This window comes from Pundamilia nyererei, unplaced genomic scaffold (genome assembly GCF_000239375.1).
Source record: "Pundamilia nyererei isolate P.nyererei 1_Seehausen unplaced genomic scaffold, PunNye1.0 scaffold00034, whole genome shotgun sequence".
Taxonomy (NCBI): domain Eukaryota; kingdom Metazoa; phylum Chordata; class Actinopteri; order Cichliformes; family Cichlidae; genus Pundamilia; species Pundamilia nyererei.
This window is the reverse complement of record NW_005187435.1, coordinates 2,750,735-2,767,710: the sequence shown is the minus strand read 5'-3', so window position 1 is coordinate 2,767,710 and position 16,976 is coordinate 2,750,735. Positions and strand designations below refer to the sequence as shown.

Sequence of the window (16,976 nt, the reverse complement as noted above, 5' to 3'; positions counted from 1 at the left end):
GAATGATTTGAATCACATTTTGCTTATGAAATTGCTTACTGCTTATTGGTTGATTTTAGGCTGTTTGGTTCAGTATAAAATACTGTAAAAAAAAAAACACAAAGAAAAACCTACAACCTTCAGAGAAAGTGATGCAGCAGTTTAGCGCTGCACTGTAAGCTGGTCCTGGATTTGAGTCCACCTGCAGGCCTCTTTGGGTGGGGTTTGCATGTTTGCCCTGTTTGTTTATGGCTTCTGCCTGGATATTCCAGGTTGTTGCTCTTTTGAAGCCTAACCATGCTAGATTAATTGGTAATTCTTAATTGGCCATAGGAATGAATGTGAGCGTGTCTCTCCTGCAGAAGGCGGTCAACCACTCCAGGGTGTACCTCATCTTTGGCCCTATGACAGCTGGGGTAAGCAGAAGAAAATGAATGGACAATCTTTAGTAAGCAAGCAACGTGTTTCCAAGCTGAATTGTGTCATTTACCACATGCCGTTCTACATGCACTTCATCACAGAACAGCTAAAGGTTTTTCTTTATAAGCTGAGCTGATTTCTGTTTATCACTGATTACAGTGGACGATAACTGAATACCAAGCTTCGTGGGAGAGGGTGCCCGCTGGCCATATCTATGTAACTGATTAAAACTGCTGATGGCCATTCAATTCAATTTCAAGTGAAAATACTGAACTTGCAGTTCAAAAAAATGTTTGAATATTTGTGCCAAGTTTTGCAACATTTTCCTGGATGAGTAAAAAAAAAAAATCATTGTTGGCAACAAGACTGAACATCACAGGATCACCTGCGTCATTAGGATTTTTCTCTCCACAGAAAATGTCAATACAAAATTTCAGTATATTTACAGTGAGTTGAGCTGTTGTTTAATTCTGAACAAAACTGATAGATCATCAATCAAACCTGGAGTCCCATCATAAAACCTTTCACGTTCTGCATGCATTAAAATAATAACGCATCTTACTAATATTTCAACTAGAGCAACACTGCAGTTAAGCTGATTATGCAAGTCTCACTCTGTGCATATAATGTATCACAATAATGCAGTTTACATGTCATAGGAGAACACTACTTAGGCATACATTTCTCAGACTTTCCATTAAGACAATGCCTAACATGTCTCAAAATAGCTCTGTGAATGCCAGTAAGAGCTCAACCTATGCTTTCTCTAATACTAATTATCCTAACAAGCACGGCACTGTGTACACAACTTTACTCATGTTACACTTGTAATCGCTTTATTTTTGCATTTTTCATGCCAGGCATGATCTATGGTGATGACACTGCCATCAGTCCAATGGTGTAATTGCACAGTAAACACTAATTGTGACAGGTGAATGTAAACTTCACAATACATGTATCCATTTTACATTTGTGACAATCTCACCTTTTTTTATCCTTAACATAATCTTACAATAAATGCAAAGTTTCTTATCACAAAAAAAGAGGAACATTATTTTGGGCAACACTGAAAGGAAACAAGGATGTCTTGTTTGACATCTGTGCATTTTTTTCAGGGTTATGTAATTACAGGTGTCCTTCTACCTTTATATTTTAGGTTAAAAAATTATCATTTGGGATTTCAAAGCTCTTACTAGACAAGGGTAATATGTTAATGTGGTCATTTTAAATTCTTTTCATCTTCTTTTGTGCTGTTTTCAGATTCTCTGGTAATAAAGTGATATCAGGTACGCCCCCGTGTTTCTTGCCTTCTTTTCCATGGTGCACCTTCAAAGCCTATAAACTATCCAGCTGGACAACAAAGGAAGAAGGGGGGGAAAAAATCAATGTAATTGAACACTGTGTGGCCACTGAGATAGCGAGGGTAGATACAATCCTCTACTGTAAAATAACACGCATTATCATCATCCTGCACTTAGATGAACCAGCAGAGACAAAGCAGAAACTGTACAAATTCCAGCCTCTGGAGTGCTAAGATTGTTGATATAGTTTCAGGTTATGAAACCTGTATAAAGGAAAGGAAAAGGAAAAGCCAAGGACGGATTGCTCTTTTTTCTGCCATCCTAGTTGTCATGGAGGTAGTAGTAACATGTTGTAATGTCAGGGTTTGATGTTGCTCATTAGGCCAGTAATGATTTGTGGATGGATTGTAGGTGTGGGAGCTGTGTCTCGTTTGAAGCCATATGCTGGCAGCCAGGGTACTTCAGACACTAGTGTTTACTGGGAGATCCAAGCTATTTTATTGCTTCTAATGTCATAATTTACATTCAGCTAGTGGACTCTAATGGATCCAATGCTCCACATCTTCCCTCTTTGTTCAGCTGAACAATCAAAATGTGGGAAATGGAAATAAGTTTTAATCTTTTTGACCTTGCAGCTCAATATAATTGTTTTATGATGGTATTATTAGCAGATGTTGCAGTTGTTGTATTTTACTGTTATAATAATTATTAGCTTTGTATATCATATATATATTTATAGTTTGGACACCCGATGAAAAAGCTTTTATATTATTTTGCCTGTGATGACATCCTGGCAGGGATTTGCTTTTACACCAGGCAGTATGACTCTTTACCTCCCTAAGAGATAACAAACATCTGTCAAAAATGATCAGCACTGTGACATAGTGATGGCAAAGACAGTCGATATTTAAGCTGCAGTGTTCTATATACATATATTTTGACATTTTGAAGCTACAGCACATCAAATTTCCATTTAAAAACACATTTGTGTTTGGAGGCTGCAAGCCAGTGCCCCCTCAAAAGTAAATGAGACCACACTGATTAATTCTGGTGCCCATGGAAGTAAACTATATATATATATATACATACATTTAAGGGGGTGAAATGTATCATAATCAGCAAAAAGCTATCGCAGTGACCAGGGGAAAATAGTCTCTGCAATATTTCTTTTGCCAGATATGAGCTCCTGTCCCTATAAAGCAATTACAGATGAGTCAGTATTGCTTATCAAGCCATGTTTTCTAAGTACTGGGCTTAAAGTTGCCAAAAATATTTTGCAGCCACTGCCACAGATGGTTAATGATTTATACAATGTTAAATTATTTCAACAGCTGATGTTTTAAAATTCTTCACCTAATACCAAAGCTCTTGGGGTCAAGCAATCACAGTTGACGTTTCTGTGTGTTTACACTAGGCTCGCTTTCCCTGCATTTGATTAAAATGCAATTGAAAGCAATATACTGTAAAATGAAAATTGTGTATAAACAGGGCTGCATCAGCAACCCCAGAAAACAGCATCCTATATCTAAAGCTGTGCAGCTTTTAACTGCTTTACCAAAGCGGCTTCTGTATTGGCATCTTCAGTGTAGCCTGCCAGCTCCAATGCGCATGGGATTTGCCAAACTAAAAATTCAACCGTCTTGAACCCAGCACTCACTATTATTACAAAAATAAGTCTGCTATCTCAAGACACAGTTAGTATGGGTTCTAATGGGGCTTTTTTCAATGTACCCAATTAGTGCTTAGACATGCAGCAGCCAAAGCTTCATTAGTGGACAGCAGTCAGGCAGCCAAATCAAATCCATTCGCACTTTACACAACTGAGTTGAGCTATAACCTTATTCTAGATTTAACAATAACTACTCATTTTTACTGACTCCTATCTCATCATCTGTTTAATAACCTTTAACAAGGAGAGAAGTTACATGTAAAGCGGTCCCATCCACCTTGTGTATTTTTTATGCTTGCTAGGTTGACATGACTTGTTAAAAACAAGTTAAAACTAAAGCTGTATGTATGCAGACAGACTACTATCTGCCACTTATCTTCAAATTTCACAGTAAATCCTTGTAAATGTTGCTACAGGCTGAGACAGCAGCCACCTCCACTTTTACTAGTTGTGCTATCTGCATGCAAAGGAGTGTGGGGTGGGATATTTCCCCCATACCAGACAATCAATCTATCAATATTGCAATGTTTTGCCCCCTAGAAATCTGTGTTTTTAATTGCACCAAAGCTCCACAATCTGTGGACTCTAATTTGGAACGATTAGTCTTTTTGCAATAAATCCAAATATCATACGTTACCTGCAGTTGTGACAAGATCCAAACTATTTTCGTGGGAGTGCTTTAATCCAAGCAGCCACCTTTTTGTGTGCCTCTAATTGCAGCTCCTATGGGTTTTTTAATGCACATCATGGCGACATACAGGAGTTCTTGGCATATAAAACAGTATAGAGTTTGGGCCCCAAGGCTCCCTCTTCCAGCCATTCTCTTTGACATTAAGACCGGAACATGCTCTCTCACAGTAAAACCCCAGCTTCCTCTTTTTAATGAAAGGTGTTCATCATCACCTTGTCAGCAACAGTGTGTGACTAGGACAGGTTGATGCCACTTAGTCTCCCTAAGGGGAGTATGCGCTGTCAAGCAGAATTTGCAGTCCTGCCATTTTACTTTGACAGACGAACCAACCTGGACAGGTCTGGAGAGCAGGGCCACATAATGGGCCCTCCAGTTGTCTTACCCTTAAAAAACTGAATTGGATGACATTTGTGTCTTATTTGAGTCCATAGCTGCATCTTGTTCTGCTGTGCTAGTCATTCTGTGTTTACACCAACAGATGAATCAGGGCATTACTTTCACCATCATTCATCGCCCACGCCATCACATCCCGATCCTTGAAAAGCTCTTAAAGGTTACTGTGGCAGAGATGACCGGTCTCTCCCTTGGCTGCTACAAGTGAGTGCCTTCGCAGTGGCCCAGTTACCCTGCCCGGCTGAGCCCTGATCGCAGGCGTAAGGGGTGGGGTGGGGGTGATACCCTAATGCTAACTGACATCCTGAGAAGCTGTGATTGCTTTGAGGGCTTTGTGGGCAGTGGAGGGTGTGCGTGGCAATGGAAGGATAGAGGCCATGTCTCACAAGGACCTTTAACAACCTTTTAAAAGCTCTAAGAAGGCTGCCCTGACGCCAGCCATTCACAGGAGAAAATTGCTGACAGTGCTAAAGGGGAGAGGGCGGTGGGGAAGAGGAGAGCAGCAGTATGCAGCAGTTCCTGGAATGCTTTTGAGTTCATCACATTGTCCTGTGATCCCTGCAATGATCTAGGCACACCACAACCCAATCGGCCTCGCTGTATTCACTGTGTAATTACAAGCATGTTCACTAAATAATTCACTAGGAGCAACCGCTGAAAAAACATCCAGCACTCATGGAATGCACTTCTGTGAGCTTTTTCACTGCAGCCTATTACACCACTTTAGTCTCGGTTAGGTCAGCCCGGCCACTAAGATAGAAACATCCTGCATTGCAATCCTTTGACCTAGCCCCACTCTCAGCAAGTTCACAGAGTGCTGTTTGACCTGAAGGTTTGGCTAAATTGGCTAATACCATGCTGTGTGCCAGTGAATCCTCTCTTTCTGTGGACAATCATCCATCGCCAGATGAAAAAAAAGACATTATCCAAAAAGAACGCTGAAGTCCTGGGAAGCTTTATTACTCTCATTTCTTCAATAACTCCCTCAGACTTCCAGTTGTGCACCATATTTCATCTCAGCGCTGAAGAATGACTTTTCTGACAGTGAACATGAGAAATGCAAGAGACTCAATGGGCACGGCTGGAGGGGGGGCAGCCTACCCACAGAAGATCACAGCAGTGGCAATGAATGCATCAGAAAACACTGCTGTAGGCTAGCATAAGTCAACAGCGCCTAATGTGAGCCTTTGGTATGCATGATGTTAAATAGATTGTGAAAATGCTCTTTTCATGACTAAGATGGAGCTTTTCATTAATCCTAGAGCTGAACCTGCCTCCGCAAAACAACGAGCATCCCTCGCGGGAAAGACAAAACACCCACGGTGGGCTAGAGGGATCTCAGAAGAGCTCTCATACAGCTCATGGACACACTCTCTTTGCATCCACCCCCTTAGTCTTACGTGCAGTTGTGATTTGCATGTTTGTAGATCTATCTAATCTCTCATATCTGTAGCATGTGGTCATAAGTATCTCTGTAGCATTTTCTCCATGTGTCAGTGAGCATCTGTGTGCATGCCTTTCAACGTGATGTACATATGCTTTTGTGCTCTGTGTGCAAAGTGTAGGTGGATGTGGTTGAGGCAGATATTCAGAGAACTTAAATCATTTTTTTGCCTTTTATGTGTGTGTGCACAGCAGTTGGTCAGAAGAGATATAGGGTTTTGATTTTATTTTAGGACGCTCCTGTTAATGATAGCCCACGTGTTGAGGATTAAAGCAATAGCACAGCGCTTCAGTGAATATTCACATGTGTGAATGCTGATAAGTCTGATCAAGCTATTTTCCCATTTGCTCAGATATATCGGGAATAACACAAACCACACCTTGCACAGATCCCTCTTTACTTGTACCTTAACTTCTACATTTCTTATTGCATGCCCCCCTTTTTTAGTTAAATGTTCCATAAATTAAGTATGTGTGTGCAATTTGTAAATAGCACATGCACATTCATCTACAACGCTAATTTGAAAGCTCAATAGCAGGATCTGACTTGCAACAGTGTAAATTTATCGCAAAAATTGAGATATGCCAGTTCTCCTTTGTGTTCCTGCATGTGTAACTGCATCAATGACAGCAAGTTTCACTTTAATATGTCTGTGCCACTGATAGCAGTAAATGGTGCAATGCAGATTTAAAATAAAAAAGGCTTCATTGTCAAGCTGTCATCATGTCATGCTTTGATAAAAGGAAGGCAGAGGTAGTTTAATCAGCCGTTGCAACGTTAAATGAATAACCACAGGACATCAGAGGATTCAGCCTTCGCCTTAGTGCCCATAGACACTAATGCTAGGGCACGTCAGCCATACAGGAGCTATAGCGATCCCTTCATGTTCTGTCAAAACACCAAAACCTGCAACACACTAATCTCATCATAGCAAGCCGAGCAATCTATTTCTGAGTAGAGCCATATTTTTGAATCAAACACCTTCCTCTCAACTGGCAGAGTGTGACTGTGTGAACCGGAGTTATCCCCGGGTAACGGCCCAGGCATCCATTTGTAATGCAGATGTCTGAACCAATAATTGAAGCCACTTTATCAACACCTGTGCTGATAAGTGATGGCTTTGTAGACAGCTGGTGCAGAAAAGGCCATAGAAGAAACAACATAAAACTTGAAAATCTGCATCTACTGACATTATTTCCAGTTTTTTTCCCCCCTCACTGCAGAGAAGCAAAGAGGGTGGCTGAAAGTAGTTCATCTGCAAGACTTCATTATAGGCTGGAGTTCCCACCTCAGCTGAAAACCACTCAGCAAGCATGTCACCTTAAGTGTGTTGAATGGTTAGTCTGAGCATTCTAAAGTTTAATATACCATTCAGATTTGTTCCCATGATAAAGAGTAAATCACTTGGAGAGACATTTTATTGTACCATGAGCATCCTAACATCTGTGTGTACACTGGGTTCCTTCAGCATAAATCCTAGTGGGGTGTTATTATCACTAAAATGGATCTTATTTGGTCGACACTCCAATAGCTAGAACAAAAGAGGCATTTTAGACGTACAAAAGGAGCATTTAAACCATATGGTTTTGCATGCAATTTATTTTTTGTGCAGTTTGCTGTGAAATACACTAACAATTAAAGAAGGCAAGCAAAATGTTTTAGCAAAGTAAATCTTGTGGGTGGGACCTATACTGAAAAACTGTAAGACACAATTCTCTTGGCTAATCTTAACAGGTTGGTAAGATTGCAACTGAGGTAATACATGAGAGGGAGAGTGCAAGGAGAAGACAGAAACTCAATATGCAGTTATTAATAAAATTAACTTTTATCAAAGTTTAAAATGCTTTAAACATACTTAAAAGAATATTTATAAAATAGACCCATTACAACCCATTGCCTATTAAAGACTGTTAAATAAAAGCAATCTACATGCACCAGTTCAAACCCAACATTCTTGTTTATTATGTTGAAGGAAGTGATGTGAAAACATGCCTATGAATTGATTTTCTGTCTTTGCTCTCGTGTCTTCTCCATGGATGGACTCTCATTTGCTAACAAGCTGTCAATCTGATCAAGAGAGATGTGTCTTACATCTTTCAGTGTTAAGTTGCATAACAATCAAAACTTTGGGGTTTGAAAAATGTTTAGGCTCACATTTTAATACAAATGCATTTACTTGAAATGAAACATTTATCATTTTGCTCTCATATCTGTTTACACCCTGGAGCAGTCTGCAATCTCTCACAGAGAGACAGATAACCATTGACACCTACTGCCACTTTAGAATCACCAATTAACCGAAAAGGTTCTTTGGACTGTGGAAATAAACCGGGGTACCCAGAGTGAACCCATGCAGAGACAGGGATAACATGCAAAGCCTGCCCCTATAAAGACAGCATTACTGCAGTGTAAATCCTCACTTTTGATGTTTTAATCGTGATTCTGATGACAGATATAAGTTCAAACTTGAAGAAACAATTAATGAAAATGAAACAATTACTAATCTGCCAAATTTATCAGAGACACATTAACTGACAGCATGTTTAATTAGTTTTTTCTAGTCATAGGTTCAAGTAAGTCAGTTACATGACTTTCAGTTAAAGCTGTGACCTTTTTATTGAATCTAAGTGTTTTTTGTGCCTGACCAAACCTTATCTAAAGTAAAACATTATTACATTTATTCATCTGGATTTCTGCAGTAAGTAGAAACAGTTTTGGAAGGTCGGTACAAAATGAGATTATACCGCAAATCAAAAAGTTCGTCTCTGTTGTTCTAGAGGACAAACAATGATTTCTGTCATAGAAGATGTCAAACTTTGCAAATTAAAAATCTGTAATGTTATTTACTGAAAAAAAATAACAGAAAATTAAACAGTCATTTTATAAAGTCCAAAAATCTTAGTTTTTCATTATTTGGCTGCTTTTTCCTTCATTTTCAATCCAGAAAATTTTCAAAGGAATGTTCCTTTTTTTTTTCTTTTTGATAAGCTGCTTAACACTGATCTATGAATCATTCAAGCAGTGAAAAGACACCTAGCTCAATGGATGAATCAGTGTTTATGAACCAAATTTTGGAAAACTGAGCGAGTGGACAAAAGATAAAGTGCTAAAATGCTGATGAGCAAAATTTGAAAGTGGATATGTTCTTTCAGACTGGGGATTTATGCTTCAGTGGGAAATTTGCATCATCCCTACACTGTAACTGCAAACTCTTCTGAAACTCTCTTTATTGCCCATACCTCAAGTGTAACCCTCCCTAAATATGAAACTAAACGTTGGGTCAACACAGCCCACAACTGTTTGATTGGCCTGTGCTTTACCACTGATTCCTCATGTGCAATATTCTATTTCTATTGTCTGGTTATTAAAAAACACCGGGACACAACCACAAGGTAATTAACATATAATGCACCAACACAAGTTTAAATGAGGGCAACAACTGTGGTCACTTACATAAGTGGCTCTACAAAGATTCCCAGCAGTCCATCTACTGTTTACCAAAGCCTCATCCGACATTGTTTCAGTAGAATTGCAGCTGTCAAGAAGTCATCATTAAGGAAGGAAAATTGGGAGAAATTTTCCTTCCTGCGGTATGCCCAGTTACACAAAAAACTATGTTCTGGAGTAATGCAATCAAATTTCTAGATCAAATGATCATCAGTGTACACAGAGGATGCAAGAAGAGTTTAATGCACAACCAGTAAAACACAGTCGATGCCTATAATGGTTTGGAACTGCATTTCAGACAGTCGTAGTGAGGAAAACGATCGTCAAAATTGATGAAATTATTAATGCAAAAAGGTGCTGTCAGATTTCGATCCAATAACACCATCTAGAAAGTGTCTGATTGGCATCGTCTTTTCCACATGGCAATGATCCCAAATATACTGCCAGGGAGGTAAAAGCATATCTTGGTAGAACAATACACAGTGGCAGTTTAAGTCATTCACTGGACTCTTTAAAGCCCATACCTCAAGTCCGTAGTCTGGTATCTTTTATGACAGAAAAGAAAACAAACAAAACTAATATCCAAAGAAGAGCATTGACTATCCTTCAGGAATTCTGGAGAAGTATTTCTTTTAAAAAAATTAAAAGAAAGCTTCTATAAGAGAGTGGTTATAGCGAAGAGTGTTCAAAGGTGGTTAGAGCAAATACTGACCCTGTTTTTGCTTAATATACTATATTTGCATGCATGTCTGCAAGTTTCCATTTTTCTAGCAAAATATAAAGAAAGTAGAAATGGTTTGAGACTTTTGCACAATACTGTAAATGGCAGAAATTCAGTTGTGCAATTAGCAGTATAAATAAAGCAGCACATGAGATGTATGACTGTGAATCAGGTGTATGAGTAGGCAGTGATCCTTAGCATTTTCATCAAATCATAAACATTTGCTTCCTTTAGGCTGGCTAGGCAGCAGCATGTGTCCCTCATTTGCTTGGTTGCAAACCAATTTGTTATCTACAAATACCAGAGATTGGGATTTGAGGTAATGTGGTTTGTGACTTGAGCTCTATTTCTGTGGGTAGGAGCCATGCAGCCTCTTTGTAAGCTATGCCGGTCTCAACAGCGAGCAGCAAATTTCTGGAGAGAGGCCTGTTTCTGTTTAGAGCATACACGCTCCCACATCAGTGTCTGTACAAAGAAGACTTGAGTTTATGGTGTATGTGTTCTTGTGTGTTAGATGGGTAAATAAGCAACTACTGCCAAAACATTCACCTTTTGTAAGGCGATGTGTTAACAGCTTAAGCTGCCCCAAATATAGACAAAAATAATTTACTGCAGATTTAAGGGGCAACTCAGGGGGGCCTTCTGCTTGGCTTGGGGCATTTCTGCATGGCGTTTGTATGTCCTCCCTGTGATTTGTGGGTTTCCTTCAGTTCTTCCAGTTTCGTCCCACACTCCAAAAACAAGGGTTTGCTCCAGGTACCCCAGTTTTTCCCACAGTCCCATGAGGCTTGTTTGGTTAACTGGTAATTCTAAATTGCCTAGAGGCGTGAATGCACGTCTGTTATTCTGTGTTAGCCCTGTGACGGACTAGCGACCTGTCCAGAGCGTAATCCACATTGGCCTTCCCATGACCCTGAAGTGGATACGTTTTTAAAAGATGGATGGATGGATGGATGATGTAAGAATTTAACGCTTTTAAAGCTTAAAAAAAAAACCAAAGAAAAAAAACACACATTCTAAATAATAAATGATGGATTCACAACTTCAAACATAACAGAGAGAAAAATGCACCATGAACAACCTGAAAGCTGATCATCTGAGAAGAGGGTTCGAGAAAACAAATGGGTTAGGATATTGTCTACATGCAGAGTATGCAGGTTAGTGCAGAATGATCATAGTGGACTCTAGCCTCTATTGCCTCACCCACATTCAGAGGTGGAAAGAAAACTAAACGAGCTATGTTGGCAAATTTTACTCAGGCAATTCTAGCTCAACTGAAATAAGAGCGCCTATCTATCTATGTATCGATACATATCTCTATGCGTCTGTGTATCTATCTACCACGTAAAGAGCAATGAGGTGAAGAAGAGCAATGAAGTATCCTTTCTGAATAGTTTGTATGTTACCAAAGCTTCTTTTTCTATTATTTTATTATGCGGGTGCAGTACAGGAGAAGCACTGATATCAGCAAACATTACACAACCATCCATGAATAGCAGGAAAAGAAATCACAGATGATGGTTGGGGAAAATAGGAGGTAGAAACTCGTAACATCAGCACTGTCACAGCACTCATTCTCAGCCAAGGCTCTCATATCTGGTGTCGTTGTCATTGTCACTCCTTGAATGAGAAAAAGAAGGAAAAAAGAAGCTTGACACAAAAGTCAGCAGCTCTCTTTTGCAGCAGCGGTAATTTCATGTCAAGAAAAGAATGCATTCAGGTGCAGTCTGTTCATATGCATTATATTGGAACTGCACATGTGAGGAACAGCAGGAGGCAAATGAGGACGGGAGGTCGTTTGGATAATCGTGGAGGGACGCCAATGGGAGCTAAAGGCAGCTACGGGTGGGATGGAGCTAAGACTAAGGGAAATACTGGGACACTTCTGTCTTTGTTTTGTGGATTTACTTGGTAAGGTGTGATTGTTGAACAACTCACTGCTGACCTATTTATTTCCTAAACTGCTGACCTAATAATAATAAAGCCAGTGACTTCATTTCCATTCTTGTTTAAGTTAAAACTCAATTAAAATCTGAACACATTCTGAAACAAGAAAATGCACACAAAGGGGGGGAAAGGCTTAAGATCTGAAGAACTATGATTTGGCCATGTCAAAAATAGGTGTATCTTTAATTTCAGCAACAATGCTACTACTTACCGTATGATAATTTTCTTATTTGTAAAATATTGTCAGGTAGTGGTGTTGATTGTATTTTGGGTCCCTAAAAATCTGGCTTCAAATATTTGGTATTTCTCTGTAACATTAAATGAAGGTTTAGAGGGGGGAAACAGTCTGTATTTCTATTATATGTCCACCTACTTCATCTGCTCCAACTACAGCTTTTGCTTTACACACTGTTTTTCTACAGGCTTTGTTTCAAAGAATGGCTTTTGATGACAGCCATAGAAGAAGAGTTACAATGCTACAGTCATTTCCAGAAAATATAGACCTGCAGGTGCAAGGATACAACAAGCTCTCCAACAACTTCTCGAACATGTGATTGTACCTGTGATCTTAGCTCTCCTTTACTCCAAATGCACTATTTTTCCACCACTGCCTTTTGGTCTGTCGAGGCCACTTATGGAGGAACTAAAAGTGAAAGTGAAGAAGTGACACCTTTCCTCTTCTGTGATGTAGGTCCAGTGTTCCCTGTATGACCGTTGAACACTCTTGCACGAAGGAGCTACTCCTGTTTTTTTGGCAGACACAAAATCTCACATGGTTTTCCAACCAACACTGGAAAAAGGGTTTCAAATGTAAAAAAAAAAAAAAAAAAAAATCCTAATTTTGGCTACTTATGCACACAGCAAATAATAAAATGGGTCCAAAAACTGTTTATTTTTAATTTAACTTCAGTGGATGGGTGCTTTTGTTATCAGTATCAAGTCTTATTTCGTCCATCTATCATTTATTTATTTATGACTGGCATGATCATATCTAGATTAATGTGCAATATGATATAAAGTAAAAAATTGATCGAACAAAAGGACTCCAGCATGTAGGAAACATTAAATGGGCTTGAGGAAAGGTGAATGTAACTCGATGACAGATTCGCAGGCAGGAGGCAAGATGCTCTCGAACCCTAGTGTAAGATAATGTGCATAATCCACTGCAGGGATGTTAAGTGCACTCATTTCACACTCCATTTCACACAACGCTGCCCTAGGAAGAATCTGTGTGTATGATGACTCAGGAAATACACAACATCACTCTTCTGCATCTTTCTCGTGTTGTTTCTCTCCATTGTTAATAATCTGGAGTCAAAACACTTTTCCACGCTATTGTAGAATAAATTATGTGTCAGGAATGTAATAAGTACCAAAGCCATGTTATGCATGAAATACACACGAGTTAATGGAAGCCAGCGTTTCCTCAAAAATTACTTCAAAAGATGCATTATGGACATTAAAACGGTCTAATTTCCACCTGTGGCTTTATTCAGAATTTACAATCTAACAGACAATTGAAATGGTACCACCTAAAGGGAAAACAGTGTCTGTTCATATATATATATGATAGCCTGTTATGAGGATAAACATTTCATTTCCATCCATCAGCCCTAAGTGTGGGGAATCTCCATCACTGCTGTCAGAAGTCCATTAAAATAGCTTGCTCATCATACCTTAAATATGATATGAAATTAATCCATTAATTAATAGTGTGTACAAAATGAAACATTTTAGCACACTATAAATGTATAATGCATGTAAAAAAAACTGTCCTTTGAGAGATCAAATTGAGTCCACTAATTGCAGGAAGTTTAAGTGAAAAGCTGACAAATTCTCAACTATGAGAATGGCCGTAATGTTTCTTAATGCACTGAGAGAAAATATTCAATATTCTGAGTATCTATGAAAGCATGCTTACATAATGTGAATGCAACACGAGGGCATAAATCAGTGCAGGGATTTTTAACTTGGCTGTTTTAGTTCACACACAGATCCGTATATTTAGTCATCTGTTTCATTTCACATTAAACGACCTACTATTTATTTCACATATAAAATGCTGTGTTTGTACTGTAGCCAAGTTTCCCATATCCCTCCAATCTTTACTATGGAATTGTTTGGAAAACCTCCCTGGTGAGCAGATGGTGCCTGCCGGGAGGAGAATAAAGCTAAAACCTGGGCTCTATACCCTGCACACACATTTCCCCATTTCCAGGCAAGCTTTTGTAAAAGGGAACAACAGAGGTCTAGTGGGAATTTAACCATGGGTCTGTTTTGGAAAACACGTTTGTTTATTGGAGCCTTTCTCTATGCAGCAGCTACAGTAAACACCGTGGATACTGGAGACTGGAGAAGAGCATCAAGCCCCCAATTGCTGAAATGATTTCAATCACTTTGATCTTCATGGTTTCCATCATGAATGTGATGTGTTCATTATTTGACCCCTTTGTCAATGGAACAAAAAGACAGAGAAGCATTTGAATTTACTGGGAAAGCTTATCTACGTATGCTGCTGAATTCTGTATTATTAAGCAGAGAATGAGGCAATGCTACAGTATGTTCTTATGGCTGCTTACGCTCTCGTCCACACTGTATTGAAGAGAACTTAGCAGCAGGCAAACCAGGGGTCTTACGCTGAGTCTGCACTTGCTAAACTAACTCAGAGGACATGATAAGCCAGGCAAAGCTTGGAAAAGTAAATCTGAGGCTGTTTGAATAAGCCCTGCACCTCTCTGTCAGCTGCAATCAGCGCACAGAGTATTCGTCCCAATCTCTCTGTGGGGGAGATTTCTTAAGCACACTTTGTTGCTAGATCCAGGTAGGCTATCAGTCACTGCAGTAGTGAAGAACATGCCAACAAGAATAACCCCAACATAAGACATAAAATCCATCTCATGGGACCTCAGAGGCTGGACGAGAACAAATTAAAAAATCTCTCTTTTGCTGAGTCACTCTCTTTAGATAATTACCCACTGATATGAAGAATATTTCCCCACTTGGCTGTAAGTTCAGAGGGAATGCAGACAATGGCATATTTGGCCGTAATCATAGCAGCCCCCCACCATCAATTGAAGCTAAGAGAGTAAGATAGCACAGAGCTAATCTTTGGCTCAACAAAAAGGCCCGAGGGGGCAGCACAAAATGGAAGCAGTATTAAAAAAAATTTGCTCCTGGCATGAACCTTCACTGCCTCTCCAAGCCCTTTATTAAAAGGCCAACAACAGACAAAAAGTGTGCAGGTAAATCAAGCTTAATATGCATCCCTAATAACCAGGAAAGAAAGCCTTAAAGTGCAGCCCATGCATGCCTAAATAATCTATTAAAGTTTGCTCTGGGGTATAGTACAGCAGCAGTCTCACATCAGCTGGTCTACTACTGTCTCCACTCTCCCTTCCACTGCCAGGAGGCTGCACATCTGCACAGCACAGTGACTGACAGTCGATGGTTCACACACCGTTTACCCCACCCCCGACACACTCTCACAAAACACCACCCAGCCGGGGTGCTCCCCTGCGTGACTCAACTTGTTTCAGGGCTGAGAGGGAGACACTGGGGGAGAGGTGGGGATGAGACAAATGTGGGGGAGCTGGGAACGATGAAGCGGTTGTTTGCATGCTGCTGTGTTGCTGCCTTTCAGAGTTAAACTGGGTTTTGCTTAAATTGAAGAGAGGATTTATCCATGGTTTCGGTCTAATCTGCGCTTTCAAAGCTGCAACTATATTTATATTAAAACCCCGCAGCTCCAGTAGTTTCGATATTGAGTCATTCTTTTATCATATTTTTGCGAGACTTCAGGCGCCTCTGCAGCGCAGCGAGATACAGGGCTCCACACAAAACGCTGCGCCTTAACGCGTAAAAACAATCAATGCACTTACAGTCCAGGGCGTTGCACTCCTTTTTACAGCCAGCACATATATTTACTTTTCTAAACTACAACCGTGTGAATCATCAATTGAAGTATTATACAGCTCTGAAATGTACATGACAAATGTTTTGTGTGCACCCCCAGATATCTATCATGTGTCCTCGTTGCCAGCGCTCTGCGTTCACACTAGTTAGTATCAAGTAATTTTAAGTCACGACGTTAACAAACATTTGATTGTCATACATGGCCCATTTTGCGGCTCGGGCGGCTGTTCTTACCCCTTTCTCCTGTCCACGAAGAAGCCTTTCATAAGAAGTGACCCATATCCGCGGCAAAATCGCATCTTGTTAGGCGCATCAATTTGTAGAGAGAAGATTTCCCGAGCTTCAAAAAAAAGCGTCTAAACATTATTTCTGAATAGTATCCAGCGGGAATGTACACTCGTTTGGAGGCTCCGTCAATCTCCCCAAATCATTTCGAGCGCTGTCCTCGGAAAAGTGGCGCTGAAAGTCTCAAGTCCTAACTTTAGGCTGTGTGTGAAGGGAAAATAAAAGACACGTCCAGTAGAGCTACTCACTAATACAGCTCCTGCGAAAAGCGGATCTGATTTTACGGGATAAAAGAGCGGAGAAGCGCATATCCCACACCCGAGGCGAGAGCACTTTCTCATTGACAGAGGGAAGACTACATGCGCCCCTTGCACTGGATGTGAATGATGTTAAATGCATCGCAGCACACCGCCTTTATCAGGAAAGAAATGCACCATCAGTGAACGACGGGGGAAAAAGGTGTGAATGTCTGATTAAAGCATATAAAGCTACCAGCGCTTTGGCTGGAGTGTGACATACAGGCTGTGCATCAATTTGTTTAATTTTAACGTCCATTTGGCCGCCTGCTGCTTCACCCCTCAGCACACCCAGACCTCAGTGTCGAGGATTGTGTTTATCTTCGTCTATATAGTGAGCAACAAGAAACACAGAAAACCACCCTGTCTACCCCTACTGCCAGTCAAATCTGATTTAGTTGATATTTTTGTTTGTTTGCTTGTTTGTTTGTTTGTTTTTAATAAAATATCTCAGTATTGAAGTTGTAAGGC

General features: G+C 40.0%; 1 protein-coding gene across 3 annotated transcripts in view; it reads right to left on the bottom strand.

The window, feature by feature from the left end:
• The window catches only part of LOC102195475 (metabotropic glutamate receptor 4), a 185,576-nt gene extending 168,875 nt beyond the window's left edge, over window positions 1–16,701 (bottom strand). For all 3 annotated transcript variants that reach the window (XR_311648.1, XM_005729750.1, XM_005729754.1), the window contains exon 1: window positions 16,159–16,701. The gene's annotated coding sequence lies outside the window, so the exon portion shown is untranslated. The remainder of the gene's footprint in view (window positions 1–16,158) is intronic.
• Between the last annotated feature and the right edge of the window lie 275 nt (window positions 16,702–16,976).